This window comes from Arachis ipaensis, chromosome B9 (assembly GCF_059453495.1).
Source record: "Arachis ipaensis isolate K30076 ecotype BB chromosome B9, ASM5945349v1, whole genome shotgun sequence".
Classification (NCBI taxonomy): domain Eukaryota; kingdom Viridiplantae; phylum Streptophyta; class Magnoliopsida; order Fabales; family Fabaceae; genus Arachis; species Arachis ipaensis.
Window position 1 is genome coordinate 39,945,605 of NC_142444.1, and position 12,493 is coordinate 39,958,097.

Here is a 12,493-nt window from a genome sequence, read left to right on the forward strand (position 1 = left end):
ATAAAGACAATGTTTTTTATTGCAAACTCCATTGAATGACAGACGGAAAAGAAGATAAAATTTAACCCGTGCTAATTTAACATCCAGTGCACGATGTCAAGTATTTTCAAAAAATACGGTGGTTCATAGCATGCAATGGTGGATACGCAGGCAATAAATTACATTCAATCACTTAACCTTGATGACATAGAATTTTAATATGGCGGGTCGGGTAGCTATAATGTCGAAGTAGAGTCATGTACAGCGATGCGTTGATACCTCTTCAAAGTGACGACACACCCTGGTCACCAACAAAAGGGGGGAATGAACAGCCCAGCATGCTCAAAACGAATCTCACAACATAAAACAGGTTCATGGCAGCATGGCAGCCATTGCCCTCCGACTATTCCAGTCCACCTCTGTCTGCTGCCTTATCTCATCACAGAGCTCATTGAAATGCTCGTTTACAATTACCAACGCAGTGTCAATCCATATCCTGTCGGACAGTTGATCGATGCTTTGCAACATGAGAAAATAAAGGCATACATGGATGTGTCCAGTAAGAGATTTTACATAACGAGAATCGTTCTAACATGCATACAGCGTGGGTAAAGTTGGGTTGAATACCTTCCTCTGCGGGACAGGGTTGGTTGTGAACATCTGCTCCATTTGAAGCCACAGCATCATCCATTGCTTGTCCTTGTATCTTTTTTGACAGCGGCCACCCCCGGAAACAAAAAATGGTGAATCCCTGTCAAAACCGGAGAACACATATATATGGCTGACGTAAAAACTATTTTTCGTACCAGTTGTTCTCATTGGTGACCCCCAGGAAGAAGTCCGGATTCCACTCAAACAGGGGCGGGTTCCTTCCTAAGATGTCGATGTCTGGGAATATGGTAGTCAAAATCTTGTACATGGGCCTGGCCTGGAAAACGGCAGCAGATGAGACGGGATAAGAGTTATGGTTGCTTTTTGTTGTTCCCATTTTTTCAGGAAAAAAATATGTGGTATGGGTATTGGGCCATATCAAAAAAAATGAACCAACCTGGTTCCCAATCCGACCGGAGAGTGGGCCCGTATTTTTTTTTCTTTTTTTCCGTATTTGCATACATGATTCAAAACAGGCCCAACAGGCCCACCAGTGCAAAACTATTCTGACAATAATAAAAAAAGCTAAAAAAAACCACTCTCTGAATACAGATGCAACCACAGCGAATTTCGGGTATTATGGGACCAAAAATACCACGCAGCAAATATCATTACATACCACCAACTGAACCGCAAACTTTCTTGCCATAATAGTATCCTGTGTTAGAAAGCTGTCGAATATCCACATCTGGCGACTAGAGACCTCCACGGCCATCAGGTAATAGTGACTCTCCTTCGTGTCCTCGATGACGTCCTTCATCTGGACATAGATCTACCACGGAGTCAAGAGTTAGCACTTCTGCTCAAGGATGAGCGGCTACATGATGGATAAAGAGCATGTTGGTTTTTTGGTTTTGCACAGTTTTAAATATTTTTTTTCTTTTTGGTTTTTCGTGCGGTGTATGCCGCAACAATGCTTACATATCTAAGGCCGTTCGGCCTTGGTAGCCATGTCCCACGAAAGTAGTCCATCAGCGTGTTGTCGTCGATGTCCTCGGTCAGAGCAAACTCCTGTCACGTGTGAGAGGGTCCAGTTATAGAGCGGTCGTAACTGTAGCGAAAACAAGAGCAAAATGGATGCACATAGTATGGGGACATTACCGAAAATATCAGAGGAAGGGACCAGACTGAACACCGTTGCAGTTGTGACTGCGTCCATGTGGTCCTAAGCGCAAGCAGCTCCAGAATGTATGCTGATAGTTCATTCCAGGCAGGAGCGAGGAAAATGACTCTCTATCCAGTTGGTGATCCCACGATGAAACAGTTTCACGTCAGGGTTCATACACTCGCTGAAGACGTAGGCTATCTTCTGGGCCACCTCCAATGGAAAACCCATCTGGCGGGTTATCTTGACACCGTCACGTATGAACTGCAGAAAGAATAAATAAAGTTACGTCATGTTGCTAAGTCCGTTGTTCTTAGAGTACGGTCTAAATGATACATTAATCCTGACATTATAAGCCTTACCGGCGGAAAGGTCACTGCTCCGGATGATGGACTGTGTTGGCTGTTCTGCTGTCTTAGGTTTCTCCGCATTCTCGGAGGTGTTCTCATGTCCTCGGGGAGTTCCCCTCTTTTGATGAACTTTGTCGGGAATGCCGAGCTGCTTCCTATGATGTTTGCACCGCTTCAGACATTGGAGCCACTCGTGTCCTGTCATGTCGGAGCATAGAGAAAAGGGGTGAAAAATAATTTATGCGAGTGCACAAGTGGTTGTTCAGCTAATACGACACTACACCTATAAGGCAGTCCAGTTTCACTTACAAGCATTGCGTTACCGAATGTGTTGGGGGGTGGAATGGGACATGTTATACAGAGGGGCATGTGTAGTCGATGCGAGATTCGTCTGACGCGACACTGCAGACGCCATGCAAAGATCATTGTGGAGCATCGACCCAAACATGATGGTGCTGTCCGCCCAGCGTCCTGTCATGCTAGGATTGATGTTAGTTCCACTCCCGCTGCCGGGTCTTGCTGCGCATCCCTCGCGGGGTCCCGCAGTTAGGTCGACTATGTCGACATCCGTCGCTGGGCTCCGTTCTCCCCTCCGTTGAGCGCTGCTTTTCAGCATGGCTGCGGTGACCTGCGACCCGGCAATGACAGTCCTTGTCCCAGGCTCCCCTCCCGTCCTTACGTACTTGTTTAGGTATTCGTCAACATGGCCGAGTGCTTTCCTAAGGTCAGCAGTGAATATGTCGACATGAGAGTGCTCTTTCTCAAGAAACTGGGAAAGCAAAGACAGATCTGGGTTAGACAGAGTGAGGGATGGCGAATCTAAGGCCAAATGGAGTATGGATGCAGATAGACAAAGATCATATAGACCTCGAGCAGTCTCACAATGTTTCTGTTCAACGCATCCATCGTGGCGTTCACCTTCAACAAAGCTACCGCCACCAATCCCTTCTACAAACAAGGGTGACACTCGTCAACGCATGTAAGTAAGGAGACATAAATGTTTACCTTATACGGGTTATTCAAGTCCGCATACCTCCGGAGCTAGTTTCTTCTCTGCCTCCTCTTCCATTGACCGCATCTTTCGGTTGACTACCGCATAGGAAGTGTCTTGGTAGAGTGACACATATATACTGAAAATGCACACGAAGAGTTGAAAAACATTTGCTTTTCGGTCGATCTAAGTGGGCCTCTAATATGGCAAAGTGATGTGACCATTCGAATATAGCACGAGGGATCTTTCTTGAAAAAATTGAGTTGCGTCGTTTGAGTGTGCTAGTCGTCTGATAGCATTAGGTGAGAAGATGAATGATAGGACTACCCCAATCCCTACGAGAAAAAGATCCTTCCACAGAGGCCAGCCACAAAGATCCTTCGTAGATTCTTGAAGATCCTTCGTCGGCATCTCGCTTCTAAGCCAATCGATGCACACGTCTGACTGTGGCAACCCGACAGCGACAACCACTAGAGACACCTACATAGGAGTGTGTCACAGTTTTCTGCATCGGCGTTGCCCGGACGTTGTACGCCCATTAATGAGAAGTTGTTCACACTTGGTGTCGGTGGGATGGCACATCTTGGAAGGTTGTCAGATTATAGACAAAACCATGGATGGAGAAATCCAGTTTGTTGGGTCAGATAAGAAAAAGGAGCGGGTGATCACAAGGGTTGGTAGCTGATAAACCACTATTTCATGGTTTATCTTATGCTCAATTGAGTGGTTTATATCAATTCTTTACCCACTTATTCATACTAATTGCATGGTTTTACGTTTTCCTTCCTGATTTTGTACTATGATTGAAAACATGTTTCTTTGGCCTTAAATTTAGCTAATTTTAATCCTCTCTTATTACCATTCGATGCCGTGATATGTGTGCTAAGTGATTTCAGGGATTATAGGGCAGGAATGACTTAGAGCATGGAAAGGAAGCATGCAAAAGTGGAAGGAAAACAAGAAGTTGAAGAAATTGCTAAGCTGTCCAGCCTGACCTCTTCGCACTCAAATGGTCATAACTTGAGCTACAGAGATCCAAATGACATGGTTCCATTTGCGTTGGAAAGCTGACGTCCGGGACTTCGATTTGATACATAATTTCTATAGTGGCCGTACATCTAGGCAACGCAAACGCGTGTTCCACGCAGACATATCGCAGTGACGAAAATCAGTGTGGCAGATATCGTCCCCAGTGATTTCTGGGCTGTTTCTGGCCCAGTTTTCGGCCCAGAACACACAGATTAGAGGCTATAAAGTGAGGGAATCCATTCATTCATCTATCATACTTTCAAATACATAATTTTAGGATTAGATTTAGTTTTAGAGAGAGAGGTTCTCTCCTCTCTCTTAGGAATTAGGATTAGGATTTCTCTTATTTTAGGATTGCTTCTACAATCACAGATTCAAAGTTCCTTTAATTTATTTTCTACTTTTATTTATTCCAATGATTTTATATGTTAATGTTCCTAAATTGGCTTATGAACTTTTCTATGTTAAGATTTAAATGTTCTATTTAATATAATTTGAGGTATTTCAGAATTAAGATTTCTTTCTTTTATTTATGTTACTGTTGCTTTCCATTTGAAGGCATTTTTATTCAAGTAGATTTTCTGCCTTTTGGCTTTGGTTGAATAATTGGAGACACTTAAGTTATCAAAATCCTTGTGATTGATGATTGTTATCTTTGCTAGTTGATTTGTATTCCAATAACTCTAGTCTCTTCTTAGGAATTGACTAGGACCAGAGGAATCAAATTGATTCATCCACTTGACTTACCTTCATAGTTAGAGGTTAATCAAAGGTGGGAGCAAAATCCAATTTTCATCACAATTGATAAGGATAACTAGGATAGGATTTCAATTTCTCATACCTTGCCAAGAGATTTTATTAATTATTAATTTATTTTTATTGTTATTTAAATTACTTCTTCCCTATTTCAAAAATCCAAAAATATACTGTTTTACATAACCAATAATAAATCATACCTCCCTGTAATTCCTTGAGAAGACGACCCGAGGTTTAAATACTTCGGTTAATTAATTTTATTGGGTTTTGTTAATTGTGACAACCAAACTTTTGTAAGAAAGGAATTCTTGTCGGTCTAGAAGCTATACTTACAACGCGAATTTATTTGTGAAAATTCTAGATCGCGCGAGAGTTTCGTTCTTCAAAATGGTGCCATTGCCGGGGAATTGCAAACGTGTGCCTTATTATTGGTTATTGTAAATATTTACTTTTAAATTGATTTTTTCGAAAAAAAAATTCAGATTTTTATTTTAAAATTTTTTATCTTATCTTATCTTAGTTTTAAATTTCAAAATTCAAATCTTTTTCAAAAATCATATCTTTTTCAAACCCTTATCTTATCTTATTTTAAAAATTAAATTTCAAATTTCAATATTTAAATTCCAAAATTCAAAATTCAAAATTTAAAATTTAAATTTAAAATTTTAAAAATCAAACCTTTTTAAAATTTAAATCTTTTTCAAATCTTTATCTTATATTGTTGACTTTTTCAAAATTCAAATTTCAAAAATTTAAAATTCAAATTTCAAATTTCAAATTTCAAATTTCAAAATTTAAAATTCAAAATTTAATTTTCCAATTCAAAAATTTGAATTTCAAAACCTTTTAAATTAAAAACTTATCTTCTCTTACCTAACTTATCTTATCTTTTCTAATCTTAAAATCAAATCTTTTTCAAACCTTTTCTCTTATTTATTTTATTTTCCTTTGCTTGTTTATGTGTTTTTATTTTTTAATTTTTATTAGCTACTATGAATTCTCACCCCTCTGGTTTCAAGTTTGGTTCCAATGTTGTTGTAAGGAATGGAAACTATAATGAAAATAGGCATCAAGGTTGGAAAAATCAAAGATGGGAGGAGCCACAAGGATTTGATCAACCCTCTTGGCAACAACCCCCTCCAATGCGCTATAACCAACAAGTCCCATCATATGCTTATGAACCACTTCCTCAACACAACCTTGGACCACCATACTCACAAGCACCTTACCACCAAACACCCCCATATGACCCTAATCCTTATCCACCACACCAACCACCATATGAACCACACCCAGAACCACCACTTCAATATTCACCATCTCCATATCCTTATCAAGAAGAACCACCTTTGTATTATGAGCCCTTTCTCCCAACAAATGAACCCTCCTATCCACCCCAACCTCTGTTGGATAACAACACACTCATCTCTAACATCATTGGTCTCATCTCTACACTCCAAAATCTTATATCCCGCATGGACCAATCCTCTACCTCCAATATTCAACCCTTAAGTTTTAGTGTGCTTCCTTTTTAACCACATAATAATCTTCCCATCCCATCACCACCCTCCATAGAAGAGCACCCACATCCATCAATCCAAGAGCAAGATGATCCCAATTATGCTATTGTATGGAAAAAGAAAAAAGGAATCATCTTCATGAATCTATACTTCATAAGAAGCTAGAGGAGGTCCTACAGATGAAGGTAGTAGAAACCCTTGAAGTTGAAGGAGTGGTTGAAGAATTAGTGAAGGAAGACATCAAGGAGGAGTCTGATTTTGTCTTAGAGCAAGAGGAAGCCCAACATGTGGAGATAGGAGAGACCCTTGAAGATGAAGGAATAGTTGAAAGGAGTTATCATGGAAAGGAAATCATCTAGGATGAGTATGATTTTATACTAAAACAACTGGACAAAGCAGTAATTACTAAAGAGGAGGAAGTGGTTGAAGGCTTAGGAGATGGAGAACCTCCATGGGAAAATCCAGTCATAGAACCTCCTTCCAAGACATTTAAATTTGATGCCAAAGAGGGTGTACTACCTCCAAGGCATACCATGGCTAAAGACTTTGAAGAGGTTGATCAAGAGATGGAAATTAAAAAATAAGAAGCATAACCTCCCATGCCCTTGGTAAGTAATGAAGAAGAGATTGAATTGGAAGAAAGCTACCAAGAGGAAGAGGTTGATATTGAAGAAGTTTGCAAAGAGGTGGAAGTTGTCAAAGAGCACAAGGGAGTGGAGCTTGAAATCACCTTGCCAAAGTTATTGGAGACCTCTCCGCCTAAGTCACCATCATCCTTCACAACATTCAAGTGGGTAAAATTCATATCCCTTAGCTTTCTCATCCCACTTGAATATGGTTTACTTGAGACAGATGGTCAACTTAGAGCTCTTTGTGGCTATAAGAGTAAGAGGGAGATGATTAGTGGTAAGAATTGTCATGCAAGGTTCAATATGGTTGCATGCTCCAAACTGAAGTATCATGGTTGGAAGAATACTAAATTGTATGGGTCTAGGAAGCTGTTTGGATGCCTCAGTGAGAATTCGGATTGCTTACCACCTGGTTGGAACAAAGATGGTCAACAAGAAGACGAGTGCAAAAGCAAGGTTTGGGACCCCGGAATTCATTCCAGCAATCAACACTCATGGGGCCTTGTCACTTGCTTGAAGGCTTTATGCAACTAGTTTGGGATCCCAGAGGTCATTCAAATCACAAACATTGGTGGAGATTCCTGGATGAGTTCAAGCACAAGCCACCATAACAAAGGACTCCCCAAATGTCCAACTTAAGGACTTTAACTAAAAGTTCTAGGTGGGAGACAACCCACCACGGTATGATCGTTTCGTTTCAGTCTTAGTTTTATTTTTACTTTATTTTTATGATGTTAATGACTCTTCTCATCATCCCTGCATTTAGCTGCATATAGTTTGCATATGCATTTTGCATTTTAGTTTTATAAAAAAAAAAAACGCACGCGACGCGTCCGCGTCGCATGTGCATTATGAAGAAAAGAAAGTTGAACAGAAAGTCACGCAAAAGCGTGGCTGGAGGCGTGCCTTAGGCACAAACATGCCCACGCGTCCACGTCAATAACGCATCCGCGTCATTTGGAAAATAAGCCTCCCACATGTTCGCGTCACCCACGCGAACGCGTGCCCCGAAAAATCGACGTAAAAAAGGTGTATGGCAGCAAGTTATGATGGAGTGGGGCTGGTACTGTGCTAGAGGCACAAAATCACCCCACGCGTACGCGTCACTGACGCGTGCGCGTCATTTCGCTTTCAGAACACCCACGCGTACGTGTGGGCGACGCGTACGCGTCGCATGGTGAAAATAGATCTCACGCGCACGCGTGCCTTGCGCGCGCGCGTCACATCCCGATTTTACACTCCCTTCTCCTTTCTTCCTTCATTCTCTTTATTGCATTTAATTACTTTTCTTTCTTCAACAATTTTTCTCTTTCATACTTAGTTATTTATGGTTTCTTTCTTTTCTTTTTCTCCATGCATTATTTTATATTGGTGTTGGAGATTTATTTGGGTCATATATTATTATACTTGAGCTTTTTGGATATCATCAAGAGTGCTTTGACAATTAATATTAATTTTTAGGTTGCATGCATGTTCAGATTTAATATTTTCCCTAACATATTTTACATGCATACTAAGTGTTTGTGAAAAAGCCCGTATGACATTGTGCATTTTTAATTACCCTATTCTTCTACTCCACTGCCTGTTTTTCACAAAACCCTTGCAACTCTTTTTATTCATTGAAATTAATTGTCAATACAAACGTGATTAGTTTGTTACGAGTGATAATACATTTTTATTGATGCTTGATCTGTGCTACTCATGCCCTTGCCAGCATGCTAATCAACATCTTGCATCTACTTACCATAATATGCCCTTGCTATATTTCCATTGATGAACTGATCACATGTAGTCGCGACCATGTGTTCACGACATCCTTCTTTACCTTGGCATTAATTATCACTTGTATTGTCCTCCTCCTTGCTTTAACCCTTGATTTTACATGTTACCTTCCTTTTTCCTCTTCAAGATGGCCACCAAGAAGGGTAAAGAGAAAGCTACTCCCAAACCACCAGCAAGAAAAGGAACAAAAAGAGCACTAGCTGCGGAGCCACCCGTCCACTTGTACATCTTAGCATGCACCGAGGACGGTCCAATCTTTAAGTGTGGGAAGGTCAATACCGATCTTCATAGGTTAGTTATTTTCTTTTCAACACCAATATATTACTATTTGTTAGTTCATTGTTGCATTTGCATGTTTGATTGCATGTTTGTTTGATTTTATGCATTTAGTTACTACTTAGTTAAAGTATTTAATTTCTTCTAAGACCCTACTTTTTGAAAAATTTCACTAATTTAAATCAAAACCTTTGTGTAACCTTGTTTGAAGTTGTATTTGGAATATAGTTTAAAAAGCTAAGAACACACAACCTGTGAGATTTGAGCTTAATTACATGGTTACATTATTTAACCATAAATATTTTATTCTTGTGTGTTTACTTCTCTATGATTGTAATCTTATTTTGTTTCATCCTATATGTCCAATATTTAATATGTTATATGCATGCGTATGATTGAGGCCATTATTTATTTTTGCTCACTTATCTCAAATAAGCCTACCCTTTAAATTACCTTTGTTAGCCACTTTGAGCCTTTTAAATACCATTTGTTCTATATTTTACCACATTACTAGCCTTAAGCGGAAAAACAATTAAATATCCCAATTGAATCTTTGGTTAGCTTAAGATAAAAATTGTGTGTTAATTAAGTATGGGAAAATTGTGGGAACAATGGTTAATAAGGGAATATGTCATGATAAAATAGATGAGAATTTGGGTACCTACTCATGTGAGACTAGAAAAATTAAAAATTCATGTGCATTGATAAGTTATGTTTATTTTTCTATTTAAAAAAATAAAAATAAAAAAAATCCAAAATAAAAATATTCAATAAATAAGTAAATAAATAAGGGAACAAAATTACCCCAATGTTAAGTTAATGAAAAATCAATGCATATGTGATAAAATTAAAGAAAAGTTGATACATGAGTATGTGATGCAAAAGTGGAAATTTTGGGTAGCTAGGCATGAATCAGAATTATATAGAGTATATGTATGTTAGGTGAAAGCTTAGGTTAATTAAAGATTCAATTTATAGCTCACTTAGCCATATATATACCCTCACCCTTACCTTAGCCCCATTACAACCTTGAAAAGACCTCATGATGTTTGCATTGGTACATTAAATACTTGTTGATTGGTTAGATGAAGAACAAAGTTTAGAAAGCATGATTAGAGAAGAGTAGAGTGAATTACCCTATACACTTGAGTGATTAGAGTGCATATACACTACCAGTGATGGTTCAATGCTTAATTCTATGTTCCCTGCTTTCATGAGCTATCTTCTTACAAGTTTACTTGTCTTTTATTGTATGATTTGGATTAGTGAAATTTGATTTATATTTGTCTTGGAGAACTTGTTTACTTTTAACTAAGTAAATAGAAACATCTTAGCATATATAGTTGCATTCATATACATAGGTTACATTTCATACATTTTACCATTCCTCTTCACTCCTTTATAGCTTCTCTTGAGCTTAGCATGAGGACATGATAATGTTTAAGTGTGGGGAAGTTGATAAACCACTATTTCATGGTTTATCTTATGCTCAATTGAGTGGTTTATATCAATTTTTTACCCACTTATTCATACTAATTGCATGGTTTTACGTTTTCCTTCCTGATTTAGTACTATGATTGAAAACATGTTTCTTTGGCCTTAACTTTAGCTAATTTTAATCCTCTCTTATTACCATTCGATGCCGTGATATGTGCGCTAAGTGATTTCAGGGATTACAGGGCAGGAATGGCTTAGAGGATGGAAAGGAAGCATGGAAAAGTGGAAGGAAAACAAGAAGTTGAACAAATTGCTAAGCAGTCCAGCCTGACCTCTTCGCACTCAAACGGTCATAACTTGAGCTAAAGAGGTCCCAATGACACGGTTCTAGTTGCGTTGGAAAGATGACGTTTGGGGCTTCGATTTGATATATAATTTGGCATAGTGGCCATACAACTAGGCGATGTGAACGTGTGCACCACGCGGACGTGTCACAGTGACGAAAATCAGCGTGGCAGATTTCGCCCCCAGTGATTTCTGGGCTGTTTCTGGCCCAGGTTTTGGCCCAAAGCACACAGATTAGAGGCTATAAAGTGAGGGAATCCATTCATTCATCAATCATACTTTCAAATACACAATTTTAGGATTAGATGTAGTTTTAGAGAGAGAGGTTCTCTCCTCTCTCTTAGGAATTAGGATTAGGATTTCTCTTATTTTAGGATTGCTTCTACAATCACAGGTTCAAAGTTCCTTTAATTTATTTTCTACTTTTATTTATTCCAATACTTTTATTTGTTAATGTTCCTAAATTGGCTTATGAACTTTTCCATGTTAAGATTTGAATGTTCTATTTAATATAATTTGAGGTATTTCAGAATTAAGATTTCTTTCTTTTATTTATGTTACTGTTGCTTCCCATTTGAAGGCATTTTTATTCAAGCAAATTTTCTTCCTTTTGGCTTTGGTTGAATAATTGGAGACACTTGAGTTATCAAACTCCTTGTGATTGATGATTGTTATCTTTGCTAGTTGATTTGTATTCCAATAACTCTAGTCTCTTCTTAGGAATTGACTAGGACCAGAGGAATCAAATTGATTCATCCACTTGACTTACCTTCATAGTTAGAGGTTAATCAAAGGTGGGAGCAAAATCCAATTCTCATCATAATTGATAAGGATAACTAGGATAGGATTTTAATTTCTCATACCTTACCAAGATATTTTATTAATTATTAATTTATTTTTCTTGTTATTTAAATTACTTCTTCCTTATTTCAAAAACCCAAAAATATACTGTTTTACATAACCAATAATAAATCATACCTCCCTGCAATTCCTTGAGAAGACGACCCGAGGTTGGAATACTTCGGTTAATTAATTTTATTGGGTTTTGTTACTTGTGACAACCAAACTTTTGTAAGAAAGGAATTCTTGTCGGTCTAGAAGCTATACTTACAACATGAATTTATTTGTGAAAATTCTAGATTGCGCGAGAGTTTCGTTCTTCAGTAGCGGTCCAACGTGGGGTTGTTTTCCCAAATGCGTGAATGAAGGGCACAAGAGACGTCACTCGGAGATCCCAATTACGAAAATGCACTCTCAATAACAAAAAATAAAAGGGTGGATAAAAACATCTAAAGTGACTTATTCGAGGGTAATAAGGTAATTTTACTCCAAAATAAAACGTGCCATCTCGTGGGACAATTCTACAATGTGCCATGCATACTCTTTCAACTGCACCTGGGCGGGCCTCATTCGACTCCTGGCAGCCGTGTGATTCGGCTCGACCACGAACAAGAGCGAAGTAGAAGACCTCCGACGTACCCACTAGATAAAAAAAAATTTGAATTTTTAAAAAAGATCTGAACAAAATGTGAAAATTCTTTCGAAAAAATTGTTACAATTATCGGCAAAATAAATGCACTTTGAAAGTGAACACAGAAGCAACAATTTTTTTGCTGCAGAGGTGTTTTTAGGTGGTAAAATGG